General features: G+C 51.7%; 1 protein-coding gene across 1 annotated transcript in view; it reads right to left on the bottom strand.

Annotated features, from left to right (window-relative positions):
* ECHDC1 (ethylmalonyl-CoA decarboxylase 1) overlaps positions 1-22,474 on the bottom strand; it is a 72,253-nt gene extending 49,779 nt beyond the window's left edge. The window contains exon 1 of the mRNA XM_089686459.1: positions 22,365-22,474. The gene's annotated coding sequence lies outside the window, so the exon portion shown is untranslated. The remainder of the gene's footprint in view (positions 1-22,364) is intronic.
* Positions 22,475-22,879: the final 405 nt, after the last annotated feature.

Genomic DNA, 22,879 nt, shown 5'->3' on the forward strand with positions numbered 1-22,879 from the left:
TCAGGGACACAGAATTGTTACTGAGGGCCACAGAACCGTTACTTAGGGCCACGTAAACGTTAATCAGGGACAGACACAGAATTGTTACTGAGGGACACAGAATTGTTACTGAGGGACACAGAATTGTTACTGAGGGCCACAGAACCGTTACTTAGGGCCACAGAATTGTTACTTAGGGACACAGAATTGTTACTGAGGGCCACAGAACCGTTACTTAGGGCCACAGAATTGTTACTTAGGGACACAGAATTGTTACTGAGGGCCACAGAACTGTTACTTAGGGCCACAGAATTGTTACTCGGACAGACACAGAATTGTTACTTAGGGACACAGAATTGTTACTGAGGGCCACAGAACCGTTACTTAGGGCCACATAAACGTTAATCAGGGACACAGAATTGTTACTGAGGGCCACAGAACCGTTACTTAGGGCCACGTAAACGTTAATCAGGGACAGACACAGAATTGTTACTGAGGGACACAGAATTGTTACTGAGGGACACAGAATTGTTACTGAGGGCCACAGAACCGTTACTTAGGGCCACAGAATTGTTACTTAGGGACACAGAATTGTTACTGAGGGCCACAGAACCGTTACTTAGGGCCACAGAATTGTTACTTAGGGACACAGAATTGTTACTGAGGGCCACAGAACCGTTACTTGGGGCCACAGATTTGTTACTTAGGGACACAGAATTGTTACTGAGGGCCACAGAAATTGTTACTCGGACAGACACAGAATTGTTACTCAGGGATACAGAATTGTTACTGAGGGCCACAGAACTGTTACTTAGGGCCACAGAATTGTTACTCGGACAGACACAGAATTGTTACTCAGGGACACAGAATTGTTACTGAGGGCCACAGAACCGTTACTTAGGGCCACATAAACGTTAATCAGGGACACAGAATTGTTACTGAGGGCCACAGAACCGTTACTTAGGGCCACATAATTGTTACTCAGGGACAGACACAGAATTGTTACTGAGGGACACAGAATTGTTACTGAGGGCCACAGAACCGTTACTTAGGGCCACAGAATTGTTACTCAGGGACAGACACAGAATTGTTACTCAGGGACACAGAATTGTTACTCAGGGACACAGAATTGTTACTTAGGGACACAGAATTGTTACTGAGGGCCACAGAACCGTTACTTAGTGCCACAGATTTGTTACTTAGGGACACAGAATTGTTACTGAGGGCCACAGAACTGTTACTTAGGGCCACAGAATTGTTACTCGGACAGACACAGAATTGTTACTCAGGGATACAGAATTGTTACTGAGGGCCACAGAACCGTTACTTAGGGCCACAGAATTGTTACTCAGGGACACAGAATTGTTACTGAGGGCCACAGAACTGTTACTTAGGGCCACAGAATTGTTACTCAGGGACACAGAATTGTTACTGAGGGCCACAGAACTGTTACTTAGGGCCACAGAAAGGTTACTCAGGGACACAGAATTGTTACTGAGGGCCACAGAACTGTTACTTAGGGCCACAGAATTGTGACTCGGACAGACACAGAATTGTTACTTAGGGACACAGAATTGTTACTGAGGGCCACAGAACCGTTACTTAGGGCCACAGAATTGTTACTCAGGGACACAGAATTGTTACTGAGGGCCACAGAACTGTTACTTAGGGCCACAGAATTGTTACTCAGGGACACAGAATTGTTACTGAGGGCCACAGAACTGTTACTTAGGGCCACAGAAAGGTTACTCAGGGACACAGAATTGTTACTGAGGGCCACAGAACTGTTACTTAGGGCCACAGAATTGTTACTCGGACAGACACAGAATTGTTACTCAGGGACACAGAATTGTTTCTGAGGGCCACAGAACCGTTACTTAGGGCCACATAAACGTTAATCAGGGACACAGAATTGTTACTGAGGGCCACAGAACCGTTACTTAGGGCCACGTAAACGTTAATCAGGGACAGACACAGAATTGTTACTGAGGGACACAGAATTGTTACTGAGGGACACAGAATTGTTACTGAGGGCCACAGAACCGTTACTTAGGGCCACAGAATTGTTACTTAGGGACACAGAATTGTTACTGAGGGCCACAGAACCGTTACTTAGGGCCACAGAATTGTTACTTAGGGACACAGAATTGTTACTGAGGGCCACAGAACTGTTACTTAGGGCCACAGAATTGTGACTCGGACAGACACAGAATTGTTACTTAGGGACACAGAATTGTTACTGAGGGCCACAGAACCGTTACTTAGGGCCACATAAACGTTAATCAGGGACACAGAATTGTTACTGAGGGCCACAGAACCGTTACTTAGGGCCACGTAAACGTTAATCAGGGACAGACACAGAATTGTTACTGAGGGACACAGAATTGTTACTGAGGGACACAGAATTGTTACTGAGGGCCACAGAACCGTTACTTAGGGCCACAGAATTGTTACTTAGGGACACAGAATTGTTACTGAGGGCCACAGAACCGTTACTTAGGGCCACAGAATTGTTACTTAGGGACACAGAATTGTTACTGAGGGCCACAGAACCGTTACTTAGGGCCACAGATTTGTTACTTAGGGACACAGAATTGTTATTGAGGGCCACAGAAATTGTTACTCGGACAGACACAGAATTGTTACTCAGGGATACAGAATTGTTACTGAGGGCCACAGAACCGTTACTTAGGGCCACAGAATTGTTACTCAGGGACACAGAATTGTTACTGAGGGCCACAGAACTGTTACTTAGGGCCACAGAATTGTTACTCGGACAGACACAGAATTGTTACTCAGGGACACAGAATTGTTACTGAGGGCCACAGAACCGTTACTTAGGGCCACATAAACGTTAATCAGGGACACAGAATTGTTACTGAGGGCCACAGAACCGTTACTTAGGGCCACATAATTGTTACTCAGGGACAGACACAGAATTGTTACTGAGGGACACAGAATTGTTACTGAGGGCCACAGAACCGTTACTTAGGGCCACAGAATTGTTACTCAGGAACAGACACAGAATTGTTACTCAGGGACACAGAATTGTTACTCAGGGACACAGAATCGTTGAATTAAAGAGTATGTCAGACAACATGCAGAGGAGTGGCAGAGGAGGCAATGTTTTAGGAGCGAGCAGACGTGGCAGCAGAGGAAGGGGTCGAGGCAGCACTATTCGCAGCCAGAGGCCAGTGCTCCCGGTGTCATCCAGCGGTCGTGTCTCCACCAACAACCCTGCCGTCATCGATTGGTTGGCTCGGTCGTCTTCCTCTTCCCAGGTCACCTCTGACACCTACAGCCAACGGTCGGTGGGTACGTCAGACACAACCGTTAGTTGGCATGGCCCGGGACCAAGCCCACTGAAATCACGTGTCCTCTACCTGCCCCTGTCCTTTGGTGTTCCCTCACCAAGCGAAGTATCGCATGCTGTGGGCTCAGCCCCACTGTACAGTGAGGAAGAGCTAACAGAGGGCGGTCAGGAACGGGGGGAGACATCCGCCTTTTCAGCAGCCAGGCGAAGAAGTAGTGGCGAGGAGAGTGGCTCGGTAGCCGGTCTAGAGACAGGTCTGTCTCCTGACCCACACGCAGCCGAGGGGGCTAGTAGTGAGGCGGAGACCCTACTTGATGATGAGGAGGTTGATCGCACTTGGCAGCCTCGTCGTCATCAGGCAATTTCTTCCGCATCATCAGGAGAAGAGGGTGGCAGCTTGGCAGCGAGCAAAACAGTCGGTGGGTTGCCCAGGAGACAGCAGCAGGGTCGCAGCAGTGTCAGTGGAGCCAAACGGCCACGGAGTAGAGCACCAGCTCCACTGCAGCCTACCACCACGGCCAGTAGTGGTGCCGGTGTGCACGGAGGAAGCAGCAGTCAGCCAGTGAGGAGTATCGGGGGCAAAGTTTCCTACTCGGAGGTGTGGCAATTTTTTGTCAAGCCGCCCGAGGAAGTAAACGTAGCCGTATGTCGACTATGTGGCCAGAAAGTCAAGCGTGGCCAGGGGGCCCATGTTGGGACTACAGCGTTGCGGCAGCATATGCAGCGTCGCCATTTGGTGGCCTGGGAAAATCGTGATAAAGATACGGCGGTTCTGCCCGCCCCAGCCCCCGCTCCATCACCCGCTCCGTTACTTGCTCCGTCACCTGACGTCAATCGCCCTCCATCAGCCAGTCAAGGCTCCAACACCTCTGCTGAGGGGAGTTGTCGCTCGTTGGCATCTTCCGCTCGTTCAGATGCTCCTTCTCCTGCTACTCCTCTTCACGGATTCCGTCAGCAGTCTTTCTTGGAATCCGTTTCCAAGAGACAACAGTTTGCGAGCACACACCCGACGGTGCAAAAGCTGAACGTCCTCCTGTCCAAGTTGCTGGTGCTGCAGTCCCTCCCTTTCCAAGTGGTGGACTCAGCACCTTTCCGAGAAATGATGGCTTGTGCCGCGCCGCGGTGGAGAGTGCCAAGCCGTCATTTCTTCGCCAAAAAGGCAGTGCCAGCCCTGCATTCACATGTAGAAGAGATGGTGGGCCAGTCTTTGAGCATGTCGGTCTCTGCCAAAGTGCACGGCAGTGCCGACGTGTGGAGCTGTAACTACGGTCAGGAACAGTACATGTCATTTACGGCCCACTGGGTGAACGTGGTGCCGTCACAGCCGCACCAGCAACTTGGACAGGTCACGCCGCTTTTGCCTCCACGTTTGCACGTCCTTGGTCCGGCAAAGATGTCCGCCTCTACCACCTCTTCTTCCGCCGTGTCCTCAGCCGCCACCCCCGTGCCAAGTCCCATTACCCGACCGGCATATCACATGAGCAGGGCGCAACGGTGTCACGCTGTGCTGCACCTGGTATGCCTTGGCGAACGTAGTCACACAGGGGAGGCACTTCTCAGTGTAATGAACAGAGAAATCGACAGATGGCTGTCTCCGCGCAAACTCAAAATCGGAACCATGTTGACCGACAACGGAAAGAACATGTTGTCTGCTCTGCGTCAAGGAAGGTTGTGCCATGCGCCATGCATGGCTCACGTGTTCAATCTGGTTGTCAAGCGGTTCCTAAAATCCACCATCCCACTGCAAGACATCCTTAAAATGTCACGTAAACTTTGCATGCATTTCAGCCATTCCTACACCGCAAAGCACACCCTCCTTGAGCTGCAGCGGCAGAACGGAATTGCACAGCATCGCCTGATCTGCGACGTTGCAACAAGGTGGAATTCAACCCTACACATGTTAGACCGCCTTTACGAACAGCGAAAGGCCATCACCGATTTCCTGATGTTACAAGCGGATAAAGGTACTCCCCTGTGTAACTTTGATGTCAGCCATTGGCAGCTCATGCGTGACACCTGCCGCTTGCTCAGGCCCTTTGAGGAGGCCACGCTATTCGTGAGTCGGCAGGACTATGGGATGAACGACGTCATTCCTCTGTTGCACGTCCTGGAACAAATGCTGTTAACAATGGCTGGTCAGGGTGCGGTAGACGTGGCGCACAGATCTCAACGCCACATGACCCCTGTGGGGGCAGGACAGGAAGAAGAGGAGGAGGTAGAGGAGGACATTTGTGCTCAGGAATTATTGAGTGAAATGGGTGGTTTTTCCACTCAGCGGACAGGAGTGGAGGAGCAGGAGCATCTGGTAGAGGAGGAGGAGGAGGAGACAGAGGACCCAGACGCACCGTGGCAGTATGCTGTGGAGATGGAGGCAGGGAGTCCCTCGCATTCCTTGGCACAAATGGCCCATAGCATGCTCGCTTGCTTGCGTAGCGACAGCCGAATAATAACCATCAGACAGAGGGATGACTTTTGGCTGTCCACCTTGTTGGACCCTCGCTACCGTTCAAAAATGGTGGCCTTTTTCACACCTGCTGAGAGGGAGGCCAAAATAACGTACTATAAAAACCACCTATGTAGTCAGTTGGTCTCTGCCTTTGTGCGCCAACGTCCATCCTCAGACACTGTGGGCCCTGTGCGCTCGCGTTCCGCTGCCATGGCAGCAGGGGAGGGGTGGGGTGGTAGGAGCAGTGGCAGCTCCACCAGCAGCGGCTGCCTCAGTCTGCAGTCGATGATGAGTAGCTTTCTTCACCAGCGCAGTGAGGAAACTATTAACCAGCCGCAGCAGCAGCAGCAGCATGTTATGATCCGCCAGGTGGTGCCTCAGGCTGCCAACTGACAGACCTACTCAGAGCGTGGGGTCTAAGCCCGGGCTGTGCTTTCACCAGAGCCCCTGATGGTGGGGATGGACTTGAAACAGTCCCGGGCCAGGTCACGACCTCCGAGCAGGCCCGCCAGTGGCTGAGGAGACCCTTGGGGACAGGTACCGGGAGAGCCAGATATGAAGAGGATGGCGGCCCCAGCAGGGTAGTAACGGATTGTGGGCCCGTGGGGGTAAGCGGGGTACAGAATCGGTAGGCGAGAGTAGTCGGGTCACACGCAGGGTCAGCAGGGAAGTCAATCCGTAGAATGGTCAGGGCAATCCGGGTCAAACGCAGGAGCAGGCAGAATAGTCAGGACAATCCGGGTCAAAACGCAGGAGCAGGCAGAGTAGTCAGGACAATCCGGGTCAAACGCAGGAGCAGGCAGAATAGTCAGGACAATCCGGGTCAAAACGCAGGAGCAGGCAGAGTAGTCAGGACAATCCGGGTCAAACGCAGGAGCAGGCAGAATAGTCAGGGTCAATCAGGGTCACAGGATAGGTGCAGGAACTCAGGATCACAGAAGACCTTGCGGCAATCTGTGACAGTGCAGGGCATCTTTAAATAGTGCGCCCTGCACTGTCATTGGCCGGCTAGGACGCGCCCCCGGCTGTCATTGGACGCCTGAGGCGCGCCCGCGGCTCCTACTGCGCATGCGCGGCGTCCTGTCATCTGCGGCTCGCCGGGACCTAGTGCCCGTGTCCCGGCGCGAGCCGCCGCCACTGCGCATGCGCGAGGGACGGAGCCGCGATCGCGGACCCTGGAGCCGTGGTCCCTGACATTGCCCCCCCCCAATGGGCACCCTCCGGGAGCCCCACTGATCTCTCCACCGCGGGTGAGCACGAAAAAACTCCCGGATGAGCCTGGGTGCGTGGACGTTCTGGGCGGGTTCCCATGAGTTCTCCTCAGGGCCATACCCCTTCCATTTTATCAGGAACTGTGTCTGGCCCCCCCTCCTTCGGCAACTGAGGATAGTCTCCACTTCAAATTCCTCCTGGTCACCTATAGTGACTGCCTCGGGAGGTCTGGATTCACGGTCCGGGAAGGGATCTGGTCTGGAAGGTTTCAGGAGAGATACATGGAAGACAGGATGTATTTTGAAGGTCTGCGGAAGCTCGAGCTCGTAGGCCACCTCGTTAACCACTCGTTTTACCGGAAAGGGGCCGATGAACTTGGGTCCCAGCTTCCTTGAAGGACATAGCATCTTCAAGTTGGTCGTTGCCAGCCAAACCTGATCCCCTGGTTGAAGCAGTAATTCTCCTCTTCTCTTTCTGTCGAATGCCCTCTTACTGTCCTCTTGGGCTTTAGCGATGGCTTCCTGAATTGTCTTGTTATTGACAGAAAAGAAGTTCAAGATGTCTTGAGAAGCTGGTACCGGATTCTCAGGCATCAGATCAGGGAGGAATGTGGGATGATACCCATAATTGGAAAAGAACGGGGATTGACCCGTGGCTGAGTGACTCGAGTTGTTGTATGCGAATTCCGCGGAAGGCAGCAACGACAGCCAGTCGTCCTGAAGGTAGGATGTGTAGCACCGTAAGTACTGTTCCAGCGTCTGGTTTGTCCTTTCAGTTTGGCCGTTGGTCTGTGGGTGGTAGGCGGATGAAAGCGACAGCTTGATTCCCAGCGATTTACACAAGGCGTTCCAGAACCTGGAGGTGAATTGAACCCCCCGATCTGATACTATATCTTCGGGAACACCATGAAGCCTAACCACTTCCTTGATGAAGATCCGTGCCGTTTCCGGTGCTGATGGGGTCTTCTCCAGGGGCACGAAATGTGCCATCTTTGAGAAGCGGTCAACGATCACCATTATTGCAGTGTAGCCCTGGGATGGTGGAAGTTCGACCACGAAATCCATGGCTATCATTTGCCAAGCCCGCTTGGGTATGGGTAAAGGACGTAACAATCCCCATGCCCTGCTCCTGGAGGGTTTGTTCCTTTGACAGGTGGAACACGTTCGGACGTACTGCTCACAGTCCTTGATCATGTCTGGCCACCAGAACGAGCGCCGTAGCAGATCCAGCGTCTTCGTTACCCCGAAGTGGCCCGCCATAGGATGGTCGTGGCAGTGCCCTAGAACCAGGGTTCGCACTTCTTCTGGGACCATGATCCGGTCTTCCTTCCAAATTAGCCCACCGTGGCTCTGGAGGGGTGATTCTGACGGAACTGGTAGTCCTACAGAAGCATCAAGAAGTCGAGAGCGAAGTTCCGTTTGTAGAGCGAGGAAACTCCCAGAAGGTAAGATGGTGTCGGGTGGCACAGCGTCGTCGGGGTCCTCAAACATGCGGGACAGAGCGTCTGGCTTAGTGTTCTTAGTACCGGGTCGGTACGTTATATGGAATGAGAATCGAGAGAAGAAAAGCGCCCATCTCGCTTGGCGAGGTCTCAGTCGTTTTGCCGTTCTCAAATATTCGAGGTTTTTGTGATCTGTGAATATTAGGATTGGGTGTGTGGCTCCTTCCAGTAAATACCTCCATTCTTCTAGAGCAGTTTTAATGGCCAGGAGCTCCCGATCTCCAATGTCGTAGTTGCGTTCCGCTGGAGTCAACTTCCTGGAGAAGAACGCCACAGGGTGCAGAAGTTCCTTGGTACCATTCCTTTGGGACAAAACCGCCCCTACAGCATTTTCGGAGGCGTCCACTTCCAACACATATGGGAGAGAAGCATCTGGATGGCAGAGAATGGGAGCAGAGGTGAACAATTCTTTGAGCTTTTCGAAGGCTGCCTGCGCTTCGGGAGTCCACTTAAAGCGGACCCCTTGTTTCGTCAGTTGCGTGATCGGGGAGACCAGACCGGAGAAGTTCCTAATAAATTTCCTGTAAAAATTGGAAAAACCGATGAAACGCTGTACCCCCTTTTTGTCGGCGGGTATTGGCCAATCTAAGATCGCCGTGACTTTCTGGGGATCCATCGCGACCCCCGCGGAAGAGAGAACCAGTCCCAAGAATGTGGTTTCGTGCTGTTCGAAACAGCATTTCTCTGCCTTTGCGTATAGCCCGTGTTGACGCAACCGTTCTAATACCCGTATCACATGACCCCGATGAACCTCCAGTGAAGGGGAAAAAATTAAGATGTCATCCAAATAAACCACCACAAAAATGTCAAGAAGGTCACGAAAAACATCATTGATAAAGTGCTGAAAGGTCGCCGGTGCATTACAGAGCCCGAACGGCATCACCAAGTACTCGTAGTGACCGAATCTCGTACGGAACGCCGTCTTCCACTCATCCCCCTCCCTGATACGGACAAGGTTATAGGCCCCCCGCAGGTCTAACTTAGTGAATATCGTTGCCGATCTCAATCTCTGGAGGAGCTCGGGGACTAGGGGTAAAGGATAACGATTCTTTACCGTTATTTTGTTCAGGTCACGGTAGTCTATGCAGGGCCGTAATGACTTGTCCTTCTTCTCTACGAAGAATAACCCGGCCCCGGCTGGGGATGTGGATGGACGAATAAATCCCTTCCGAAGGTTCTCATCAATGTATTCCCTCAGTACTCCTGATTCTGCTTCGGACAAGGGAAAGATACGGCCGAAAGAGATTTCAGATCCGGGTAGGAGGTCTATGGGGCAGTCGTAGGAACGGTGCGGAGGGAGAACGTCAGCTCCTCGCTTACTAAAGACGTCTAAGAAGTCATGGTAGGCCGGGGGAATAACCTGGGAAAGATCGGTGTCACCATCCAAGCACAGGAGGAACCGGGGGACTACGGATCCTGTGACGTGGCAGTGACTTAAACAGTAGGGTGAGCAAAATTGAACTGTTCCCTTTTCCCAGTCAATCTGGGGGTTATGGGCCCTCAGCCAAGGGAGGCCCAGAATGACTGGAAAAAGGGGGGATGCGATGGCATCCAAACGGAGGAGCTCCTGGTGATGGTCTGCCATCGTGGTGAGAATGGGTGGTGTCTCCTGGTCCACCACCCCTGATTTTATACGAGACCCATCTGCCAAGAAGATATTGAACCCCCTTTCTTTGGTCTGGAGAGGGATTTTTTGCTGGTGGGCAAAAGTCAGATCGATGAAGCAACTACAGGCTCCTGAGTCAACGATTGCGGTCACCGACAATGTTCCTCCGGGGAGCTGTAAAGACACAGGAATGGCCAGGTAACTCGACAGATCATCCCTTCCTGCGGGTAGAGAAAAAGAAACGGGCGTGGACTTACTCATTTTAGCAGGACAGGAGCGCACCTGATGACCAGCTTCCCCGCAGTACAGACATAGGTTCTGTGATAGCCTCCTTTGACGTTCCTCGACCGATAAGTGAGAACGGGCCAATCCCAGCTGCATGGGTTCCGGGTTGTCCCCTGTTTCCGTGCTTCGCGGATGGTTCCCTGGGGTTGGAGCTGTATCCCTGGAAGGAATCCATGCCACCCTTTGACCCTGACCGCTCCTTTCCAGCCGACGTTCCCTTAGTCTACGGTCGATTTGAATGGCCAACTCAATCAGTTTTTCCAGGGAGTCAGGTAGGCCTACTCGCGCTAGTTCGTCCTTGAGAGGCTCAGACAGCCCGATGCGGAACTGGTGGCATAAGGCCGCATCGTTCCATCTGGTGTCGCCCATGCAGCGCCTAAAATCGGACGCGTATTCTTCGGCTGTCCGGCGGCCCTGCCGCAGGGAGTATAGAGTCGCTTCAGCGGAAGCAGCTCGCTGAGGGTCGTCATACAAGACGGCCATGGCCCGAAAGAATTCGGTCACGGATTCAAGATGGGGGTCGTGCTTCTCCATCAGACGGTGAGCCCAATCCTGGGGCTCATCCTGAAGGAGGGAGACTATAAACCCCACCTTGACGGTCTCAGTGGTGAACGTGCGGGGTTGTAAGTCAAAGTATAGGGTGCAGGCGTTCCGGAAGGCCCGGAAGCGGCTCCGATCACCACGGAACCGTTCCGGCAGAGGAACGCGGGGTTCAGGAGCTGGGGATGTGGCAACCGCTCCGGATACCGGGTTAGCGGGAGGTCCTGCAGGTGGAGGACTCTGAGCAGGGGGAGTCAGGGGGGCTATTGACTCCATGCGGTCCTCCAGTCGGGCGCAGCGACTGTGGAAGTTCTGAAAAGCCTGGGTCAAGGTGGCCAGGTGCTGACAAATATCCTCTAGGGACGCCGGTCCACTTCCTGGCTCTGTCATGGCCGCAAGGTACTGTTATGATCCGCCAGGTGGTGCCTCAGGCTGCCAACTGACAGACCTACTCAGAGCGTGGGGTCTAAGCCCGGGCTGTGCTTTCACCAGAGCCCCTGATGGTGGGGATGGACTTGAAACAGTCCCGGGCCAGGTCACGACCTCCGAGCAGGCCCGCCAGTGGCTGAGGAGACCCTTGGGGACAGGTACCGGGAGAGCCAGATATGAAGAGGATGGCGGCCCCAGCAGGGTAGTAACGGATTGTGGGCCCGTGGGGGTAAGCGGGGTACAGAATCGGTAGGCGAGAGTAGTCGGGTCACACGCAGGGTCAGCAGGGAAGTCAATCCGTAGAATGGTCAGGGCAATCCGGGTCAAACGCAGGAGCAGGCAGAATAGTCAGGACAATCCGGGTCAAAACGCAGGAGCAGGCAGAGTAGTCAGGACAATCCGGGTCAAACGCAGGAGCAGGCAGAATAGTCAGGACAATCCGGGTCAAAACGCAGGAGCAGGCAGAGTAGTCAGGACAATCCGGGTCAAACGCAGGAGCAGGCAGAATAGTCAGGGTCAATCAGGGTCACAGGATAGGTGCAGGAACTCAGGATCACAGAAGACCTTGCGGCAATCTGTGACAGTGCAGGGCATCTTTAAATAGTGCGCCCTGCACTGTCATTGGCCGGCTAGGACGCGCCCCCGGCTGTCATTGGACGCCTGAGGCGCGCCCGCGGCTCCTACTGCGCATGCGCGGCGTCCTGTCATCTGCGGCTCGCCGGGACCTAGTGCCCGTGTCCCGGCGCGAGCCGCCGCCACTGCGCATGCGCGAGGGACGGAGCCGCGATCGCGGACCCTGGAGCCGTGGTCCCTGACACAGCAGCATCAGGTGGACCTGGAGCAGGACCTCAAACAACAGGCTTGGGCCTACTTGGACAGCACCCTGCCAACCGAGGTAGACAATCCCCTTGACTACTGGGCAACGAAACTTGACCTTTGGCCCCAACTAGCTGAATTTGCCCTTGAAAGGCTGTCATGCCCGGCCAGTAGCGTGGCATCGGAGCGCGTGTTTAGTGCGGCAGGAGGTATTGTAACTCCGCGGAGGACACGACTGTCCACCCAAAGTGTGGAGAGACTCACGTTTGTGAAAATGAATCAGGCGTGGATTAGTCTGGATTTCAAACCACCAGTTCCTGACACAACTGACTAAATCCGCCATGAATCATGCCTCAAACATGTGCCACTTTCAGGTCTCCTCACACACTGCTGGTGTGTTCCATTTTTTGTCATAGGGTGCTGGCAGATTACGGGCCTCCCATAGCTGCTGCCAGGCCCCTAATCTGCCATGGGCCCCTATATACCGCCTCCTCATGCTGCTGCCAAGTCCAGAGTCTGTCATGGGTCCCTGTACGGCCTCCCATTGCTGCTGTCTCCATCGCCACACTCTGCCATGTGCCACTTTCAGGTCTCCTCACACACTGCTGGTGTGTTGAATTTTTTGACATAGGGTGCTGGCAGATTACGGGCCTCCTATAGCTGCTGCCAGGCCCCTAATCTGCCATAGGCCCCTATATACCGCCTCCTCATGCTGCTGCCAAGTCCAGAGTCTGTCATGGGTCCCTGTACGGCCTCCCATTGCTGCTGTCTCCATCGCCACACTCTGCCATGTGCCACTTTCAGGTCTCCTCACACACTGCTGGTGTGTTGAATTTTTTGACATAGGGTGCTGGCAGATTACGGGCCTCCTATAGCTGCTGCCAGGCCCCTAATCTGCCATAGGCCTCTATATACCGCCTCCTCATGCTGCTGCCAAGTCCAGAGTCTGTCATGGGTCCCTGTACGGCCTCCCATTGCTGCTGTCTCCATCGCCACACTCTGCCATGTGCCACTTTCAGGTCTCCTCACACACTGCTGGTGTGTTGAATTTTTTGACATAGGGTGCTGGCAGATTACGGGCCTCCTATAGCTGCTGCCAGGCCCCTAATCTGCCATAGGCCCCTATATACCGCCTCCTCATGCTGCTGCCAGGTCCAGAGTCTCTCATGGGTCCCTGTACGGCCTCCCATTGCTGCTGTCTCCATCGCCACACTCTGCCATGTGCCACTTTCAGGTCTCCTCACACACTGCTGGTGTGTTGAATTTTTTGACATAGGGAGCTGGCAGATTACGGGCCTCCCATAGCTGCTGCCAGGCCCCTAATCTGCCATGGGCCCCTATATACCGCCTCCTCATGCTGCTGCCAAGTCCAGAGTCTGTCATGGGTCCCTGTACGGCCTCCCATTGATGTTGTCTCCATCGCCACACTCTGCCATGTGCCACTTTCAGGTCTCCTCACACTGCTGGTGTGTTGAATTTTTTGACATAGGGTGCTGGCAGATTACGGGCCTCCTATAGCTGCTGCCAGGCCCCTAATCTGCCATAGGCCCCTATATACCGCCTCCTCATGCTGCTGCCAGGTCCAGAGTCTCTCATGGGTCCCTGTACGGCCTCCCATTGCTGCTGTCTCCATCGCCACACTCTGCCATGTGCCACTTTCAGGTCTCCTCACACACTGCTGGTGTGTTGAATTTTTTGACATAGGGTGCTGGCAGATTACGGGCCTCCCATAGCTGCTGCCAGGCCCCTAATCTGCTATGGGCCCCTATATACCGCCTCCTCATGCTGCTGCCAAGTCCAGAGTCTGTCATGGGTCCCTGTACGGCCTCCCATTGCTGCTGTCTCCATCGCCACACTCTGCCATGTGCCACTTTCAGGTCTCCTCACACTGCTGGTGTGTTGAATTTTTTGACATAGGGTGCTGGCAGATTACGGGCCTCCTATAGCTGCTGCCAGGCCCCTAATCTGCCATAGGCCCCTAAATACCGCCTCCTCATGCTGCTGCCAGGTCCAGAGTCTCTCATGGGTCCCTGTACGGCCTCCCATTGCTGCTGTCTCCATCGCCACACTCTGCCATGTGCCACTTTTAGGTCTCCTCACACACTGCTGGTGTGTTGAATTTTTTGACATAGGGTGCTGGCAGATTACGGGCCTCCCATAGCTGCTGCCAGGCCCCTAATCTGCCATGGGCCCCTATATACCGCCTCCTCATGCTGCTGCCAAGTCCAGAGTCTGTCATGGGTCCCTGTACGGCCTCCCATTGCTGCTGTCTCCATCGCCACCCTCTACCATGTGCCACTTTCAGGTCTCCTCACACTGCTGGTGTGTTGAATTTTTTGACATAGGGTGCTGGCAGATTACGGGCCTCCTATAGCTGCTGCCAGGCCCCTAATCTGCCATAGGCCCCTATATACCGCCTCCTCATGCTGCTGCCAGGTCCAGAGTCTCTCATGGGTCCCTGTACGGCCTCCCATTGCTGCTGTCTCCATCGCCACACTCTGCCATGTGCCACTTTCAGGTCTCCTCACACACTGCTGGTGTGTTGAATTTTTTGACATAGGGTGCTGGCAGATTACGGGCCTCCTATAGCTGCTGCCAGGCCCCTAATCTGCCATAGGCCCCTATATACCGCCTCCTCATGCTGCTGCCAGGTCCAGAGTCTCTCATGGGTCCCTGTACGGCCTCCCATTGCTGCTGTCTCCATCGCCACACTCTGCCATGTGCCACTTTCAGGTCTCCTCACACTGCTGGTGTGTTGAATTTTTTGACATAGGGTGCTGGCAGATTACGGGCCTCCTATAGCTGCTGCCAGGCCCCTAATCTGCCATAGGCCCCTATATACCGCCTCCTCATGCTGCTGCCAGGTCCAGAGTCTCTCATGGGTCCCTGTACGGCCTCCCATTGCTGCTGTCTCCATCGCCACACTCTGCCATGTGCCACTTTCAGGTCTCCTCACACTGCTGGTGTGTTGAATTTTTTGACATAGGGTGCTGGCAGATTACGGGCCTCCTATAGCTGCTGCCAGGCCCCTAATCTGCCATAGGCCCCTATATACCGCCTCCTCATGCTGCTGCCAGGTCCAGAGTCTCTCATGGGTCCCTGTACGGCCTCCCATTGCTGCTGTCTCCATCGCCACACTCTGCCATGTGCCACTTTCAGGTCTCCTCACACTGCTGGTGTGTTGAATTTTTTGACATAGGGTGCTGGCAGATTACGGGCCTCCTATAGCTGCTGCCAGGCCCCTAATCTGCCATAGGCCCCTATATACCGCCTCCTCATGCTGCTGCCAGGTCCAGAGTCTCTCATGGGTCCCTGTACGGCCTCCCATTGCTGCTGTCTCCATCGCTACACTCTGCCATGTGCCACTTTCAGGTCTCCTCACACACTGCTGGTGTGTTGAATTTTTTGACATAGGGTGCTGGCAGATTACGGGCCTCCTATAGCTGCTGCCAGGCCCCTAATCTGCCATAGGCCCCTATATACCGCCTCCTCATGCTGCTGCCAGGTCCAGAGTCTCTCATGGGTCCCTGTACGGCCTCCCATTGCTGCTGTCTCCATCGCCACACTCTGCCATGTGCCACTTTCAGGTCTCCTCACACACTGCTGGTGTGTTGAATTTTTTGACATAGGGTGCTGGCAGATTACGGGCCTCCTATAGCTGCTGCCAGGCCCCTAATCTGCCATAGGCCCCTATATACCGCCTCCTCATGCTGCTGCCAGGTCCAGAGTCTCTCATGGGTCCCTGTACGGCCTCCCATTGCTGCTGTCTCCATCGCCACACTCTGCCATGTGCCACTTTCAGGTCTCCTCACACTGCTGGTGTGTTGAATTTTTTGACATAGGGTGCTGGCAGATTACGGGCCTCCTATAGCTGCTGCCAGGCCCCTAATCTGCCATAGGCCCCTATATACCGCCTCCTCATGCTGCTGCCAGGTCCAGAGTCTCTCATGGGTCCCTGTACGGCCTCCCATTGCTGCTGTCTCCATCGCCACACTCTGCCATGTGCCACTTTCAGGTCTCCTCACACTGCTGGTGTGTTGAATTTTTTGACATAGGGTGCTGGCAGATTACGGGCCTCCTATAGCTGCTGCCAGGCCCCTAATCTGCCATAGGCCCCTATATACCGCCTCCTCATGCTGCTGCCAGGTCCAGAGTCTCTCATGGGTCCCTGTACGGCCTCCCATTGCTGCTGTCTCCATCGCCACACTCTGCCATGTGCCACTTTCAGGTCTCCTCACACTGCTGGTGTGTTGAATTTTTTGACATAGGGTGCTGGCAGATTACGGGCCTCCTATAGCTGCTGCCAGGCCCCTAATCTGCCATAGGCCCCTATATACTGCCTCCTCATGCTGCTGCCAGGTCCAGAGTCTCTCATGGGTCCCTGTACGGCCTCCCATTGCTGCTGTCTCCATCGCCACACTCTGCCATGTGTCACTTTCAGGTCTCCTCACACTGCTGGTGTGTTGAATTTTTTGACATAGGGTGCTGGCAGATTACGGGCCTCCCATAGCTGCTGCCAGGCCCCTAATCTGCCATGGGCCCCTATACCGACTCCTCATGCTGTGACATTGCAACAAGGTGGAATTCAACCCTACATATGTTAGACCGCCTTTACGAACAGCAAAAGGCCATCACAGATTTCCTGATGTTAAAAGCGGATAAAGGTACTCCCTGTGTCACTTAGATGTCAGCCATTGGCAGCTCATGCGGGACACCTGCGCTTGCTCAGGCCCTTTGAGGAGGCCACGCTATTCGTGAGTCGGCAGGACTATGGGATGAACGACGTCATTCCTCTGTTGCACGTCCTGGAACAAATGCTGTTAACAATGGCTGGTCAGGGTGCGGTAGACGTGGCGCACAGATCTCAACGCCACATGACCCCTGTGGGGGCAGGACAGGAAGAAGAGGAGGAGGTAGAGGAGGACATTGGTGCTCAGGAATTATTGAGTGAAATGGGTGGTTTTTCCACTCAGCGGACAGGAGTGGAGGAGCAGGAGCATCTGGTAGAGGAGGAAGAGGAGACAGAGGACCCAGACGCACCGTGGCAGTATGCTGTGGAGATGGAGGCAGGGAGTCCCTCGCATTCCTTGGCACAAATGGCCCATAGCATGCTCGCTTGCTTGCGTAGCGACAGCCGAATAATAACCATCAGACAGAGGGATGACTTTTGGCTGTCCACCTTGTTGGACCCTCGCTACCGTTCAAAAATGGTGGCCTTTTTCACACCTGCTGAGAGGGAGGCCAAAATAACGTACTATAAAAACCACCTATGTAGTCAGCTGGTCTCTGCCTTTGTGCGCCAACGTCCATCCTCAGACACTGTGGGCCCTGTGCGCTCACGTTCCGCTGCCATGGCAGCAGGGGAGGGGTGGGGTGGTAGGAGCAGTGGCAGCTCCACCAGCAGCGGCTGCCTCAGTCTGCAGTCGATGATGAGTAGCTTTCTTCACCAGCGCAGTGAGGAAACTACTAACCAGCCGCAGCAGCAGCAGCAGCAGCATCAGGTGGACCTGGAGCAGGACCTCAAACAACAGGCTTAGGCCTACTTGGACAGCACCCTGCCAACCGAGGTAGACAATCCCCTTGACTACTGGGCAACGAAACTTGACCTTTGGCCCCAACTAGCTGAATTTGCCCTTGAAAGGCTGTCATGCCCGGCCAGTAGCGCGGCATCGGAGCGCGTGTTTAGTGCGGCAGGAGGTATTGCAACTCCGCGGAGGACACGACTGTCCACCCAAAGTGTGGAGAGACTCACGTTTGTGAAAATGAATCAGGCGTGGATTAGTCTGGATTTCAAACCACCAGTTCCTGACACAACTGACTAAATCCGCCATGAATCATGCCCCAAACATGTGCCACTTTCAGGTCTCCTCACACTGCTGGTGTGTTCCATTTTTTGTCATAGGGTGCTGGCAGATTACGGGCCTCCCATAGCTGCTGCCAGGCCCCTAATCTGCCATGGGCCCCTATACCGCCTCCTCATGCTGCTGCCAAGTCCAGAGTCTCTCATGGGTCCCTGTACGGCCTCCCATTGCTGCTGTCTCCATCGCCACACTCTGCCATGTGCCACTTTCAGGTCTCCTCACACTGCTGGTGTGTTCCATTTTTTGTCATAGGGTGCTGGCAGATTACGGGCCTCCCATAGCTGCTGCCAGGCCCCTAATCTGCCATGGGCCCCTATACCGCCTCCTCATGCTGCTGCCAGGTCCAGAGTCTCTCATGGGTCCCTGTACGGCCTCCCATTGCTGCTGTCTCCATCGCCACACTCTGCCATGTGCCACTTTCAGGTCTCCTCACACTGCTGGTGTGTTCCATTTTTTGCCATAGGGTGCTGGCAGATTACGGGCCTCCCATAGCTGCTGCCAGGCCCCTAATCTACCATGGGCCCCTATACCGCCTCCTCATGCTGCTGCCAGGTCCAGAGTCTCTCATGGGTCCCTGTACGGCCTCCCATTGCTGCTGTCTCCATCGCCACACTCTGCCATGTGCCACTTTCAGGTCTCCTCACACTGCTGGTGGGTTCCATTTTTTGTCATAGGGTGCTGGCAGATTACGGGCCTCCCATAGCTGCTGCCAGGCCCCTAATCTGCCATGGGCCCCCGTACCGACTCCTCATGCTGCTGCCAGGCCCGTAATCTGTCATGGGCCCCTGTTGTCGCTTGTTGGCATATTCCGCTCATTCAGATGCTCCTTCTCCTGCTACTCCTCTTCACGGATTCCGTCAGCAGTCTTTCTTGGAATCCGTTTCCAAGAGACAACAGTTTGCGAGCACGCACCCGACGGTGCAGAAGCTGAACGTCCTCCTGTCCAAGTTGCTGCTGCCAGGCTCGTAATCTGTCATGCGCCCCTGTACCGCCTCCTCATGCTGCTGCCAGGTCCAGAGTGTGTCATGGGCCCCCTTACCGACTCCTCATGCTGCTGCCAGGCCCGTAATCTGTCATGGGCCCCTGTACCGCCTCCCCATGCTGCTGCCAGGTCCAGAGTGTGCCATGGGTCCCTGTACGGCCTCCCATTGCTGCTGCCAGGCCCGTAATCTGCCATGGGCCCCCGTACCGACTCCTCATGCTGCTGCCAGGCCCGTAATCTGTCATGGGCCCCTGTACCGCCTCCTCATGCTGCTGCCAGGTCCAGAGTGTGTCATGGGTCCCTGTACGGCCTCCCATTGCTGCTGTCTCTATTGCCACACTCTGCCATGTGCCACTTTCAGGTCTCCTCACACTGCTGGTGGTTTCCATTTTTGTCATAGGGTGCTGTATGGCCTCCCATTGCTGCTGCCTCCACTGCCACACTGTGGCTCCACACTCTGGTTTTGGCCCCGTGACTGCCCAAATGAGTGAAGTGTGCGGTGATTCTAAGATCGACGGCACTCATCTGCATGTCATACTGACTGACAGTATTATTTCTCTTCCCCAGCAGACTCCAAGGACATTTAAATTAAAGGTACAGTGTTCTGCACTAATATTAAGTCTCTCTGAAGCCTAGAAACACCCTTTTTTAAGTTAAATTCACAGCGAATATATTCGACTCGAATCAAAATTTTTCCACGAATTCGCCGAATCAGTCGAATCGAATTTTTGAATACTTCGCTCATCTCTAGTTAGAGGTATGCCTCTCACTTGTGCCCACCTGTAAGTGGCTTTTTTTTTTAAATGTCTATTTTTTTGGTGAGTCTAAAGGGCTGTATTCTGCAGCCATATTTCTTGAATTTCAGCTTCTCTTTCTGCATCGGATGTTTTGGATATAGCTGCAGCAGTGTCTGCTTGAGAATTAAACAAACATTCTAATGAGTCAAAAGAGACATGAGCATCCACATGATAAACAGTTACGGTCATGTTTTGAACAGAACTTTCAATGTCCTGCCACACCTTTTTTCTTCACATTTCTTTACTATGTATTTTTCTCAACATACACATTCATTCCATCCTTATTAAACATTTTTCTAATTTTTATTAATATAGTTAAATCCGGGTTCTTTAAAGACATGTTACAAATGCACATGCAAAATTTAGCAACAACATAGAATAAAAAAAAACAAAATCAGCATATCTACTTTTTTAAACCATCAAGCTTGTAAAACATTTACCAGGTTTCTATGGTTCTCTATGACTTCATAGCAGTCTGGGGTCTCAGCAGATATGTTATGTATTCATATACAATATTTATAGTCAGTAGTAGACTCACACAACTCGGTCAATGCTATATTCATTTGTTTTATTTTCATTTCATTCATGAGCACCTGTTTCCTATGTTGTTTCTTGTCTACATCCTTATGTTCTTTTAATCTTATTTCTGCACTCTTCTTATCAACCTTTCTTGCTGACAGCATTTTTTGCTTATATAATTTTTATAATACTTGTGTATCTTTTTCATCAATGTGTTCGTTAGGAATTCTGGCTTTAAGTAAATCCTGGAACATATCTTTCCAGGACAGGTGATTATTCATATTTTTTTTCTGAGGGGGAGGTGAGTTATTGTTCTCTTTTATCTCCAGAGGAGGAAGATTTAATCCATTCTTCCATATCCTACAATTCAGTCATCTTATCCACTATCTCATTCCATCTACTGTTATTTAATGATATTAACAATGTCATGATTACATATTTATACATGATTACAAGTTTATACATTCCTAATTATCCTATTTTGGGCAGCTGAAGTCGTGGAAATATTCAGATATCTATTAGTTTTATCCATAACCAATGCTACCTTTATAGCTTTTTTTCTTACACCTTTTGTTTCTATTTTCTTTCTCCTAATAATTGGATATACTTTCCAGGTTAAAATGAGGGTTTATTTTAGGGTCCGGGTAACCAGGTCCTCCCGGACAGTCATCCCAATTATCATCTGATGAGGAATTCCATACATCAGCATCCCATTTATCCAGATCCTAATTAATTATGGCTGCTGCTATTGTCCGATGGATTTTTCCATGGTTCACTCTTCCCCTTCTTTACCTATACTTTATTTGGGCCACTTTTACTGCTGCTATCTCAGCTATATTTTGATAATGTTTTAATTTATTTTTCAACAATTTTTGTCTACATTGCAGAAGAACAATTTTACCTTCTTGTCTTATAGTTTTCTGCTCTAGTTGATGGAAATTCTTTATTACCTGATGTAATTTCTTATGAATCTTCCTGTATGCAGTTAGCAAAATCCAACTGCGTCTGCCTACAGCTACTACATCACCTGCCTTGGCAGGGATTCCCTTGAGTACATTTACAACATCAAGGGGTTCTGTCTCTTTTAGTTTATTCTCCTATGATTCAGCCAAACTTTGTGTAATTAATTCTTTAGCAACAGTATTATATGGAGCCTCGGTCCAGCCGGATACCTTCACTTTTTCTTCACTTTGTCTTTATTTTTCTTCCTAAACATTGTTAGTTTTTTTCAAAATGTTAGTTATGTTAGTTATATGTATAGGGGATGTTAGTTATATGTTTCAAAATTTTGGCAATGTGTCAAATGGGCATGACTCTGGTCAGAGGTTCCTTTTTTTTACTAGTTGAACCTCCCAAAGTCTCGTTCCTCTTTTAACATCTATGTTAAAAATATACTAATTCAAAATTTATGGCAAAGTGCCAAGTGGGCATGATTCTGGTCAGAGGTTCCCTTCTTTTACTAGATGAACCTTCCAAAGTCCCATCCCTTCTTTAACATCTATGTTAAAAAATATACCAATTCAAAATTTTTGGCAAAGTGCCAAATGGCCGTGACTCTGGTCAGAGGTCCCACTCTTTTACTAGTTGAACCTCCCAAAGTCCCGTCCCTCTTTTAACATCTATGTGGAAAATATACTAATTCAAAACTTTTGGCAAAGTGCCAACAGGTTCAAATAAAACATCTGAATGCACACTTCCAATTTCCGTCCTTAATTTTTCAATATCACTTTCTGGTGTCCTTCTATAAGCATTTGAACCTTATTGGCAAAAAGCCAATTTTCAAGATTTTGCACGAAGACTCTTCTGCGCAAAAGAGGTCTCCGCTGAAATTCCCAAAACAAAATACTTTAAAACAACAACATTTTCCCCAAATGATCCTGCCGACTACGCATATTTATGTTTTACCTGCTCAAAATTAAGACTACACCTCACTCACTATCATACTAGATAGGCAAAGACTAAGTCTTTTGAGGTAAAATATAAAAAAAGTATATTTATTGATATTTAATATTCCCTATTACAGGTTATAGCTAATCATATATAAAATAAATCATAAAGCGTAAGCATCAATACATCACCGGATATTGTAGCATCACTCGTCGCCTCGATTGGGGGACTTCCAGCAATCAGCGAGGAGGAAACCGGGAAAACATCGTAAGACACGTCTGCCGCACCAAGATGAAGTCCCGTTTGCTCCTCAGAAATTCCCCCTTCTTATAAGACAAAATTGATATTTTACTCGTGTGTAAGTTCCGCCATGTGAACACAGCATGGGTTCATGCTCAGTTGCTTGTTCTCACGGTGTGCCCTATCTCATGACAATGAGTCATAATTATAGATAAAACCAGTTTCATCCACCTTTGCACAAATAAGCCTGAACTGTAATAACCTGTTATACCTATAACAGTGTAAAACCAAGGCCTGTAATAACCTGTTATACCGGTAACAGAAAAACCAAGTGTTCAATTATAATCTATACACTCATTCTATACAGGCTTGTCACACACGTATCACAACAGCTCAACCAGCAAAGAGACAGCCCATCCAGCAAAGAGACAGCCCGTCCAGCAAAGAGACAGCCCATCCAGCAAAG

Source organism: Staurois parvus, unplaced genomic scaffold (assembly GCF_062004578.1).
Source record: "Staurois parvus isolate SC_StPar_1 unplaced genomic scaffold, SC_StPar_1.0 ptg000397l, whole genome shotgun sequence".
Taxonomy (NCBI): domain Eukaryota; kingdom Metazoa; phylum Chordata; class Amphibia; order Anura; family Ranidae; genus Staurois; species Staurois parvus.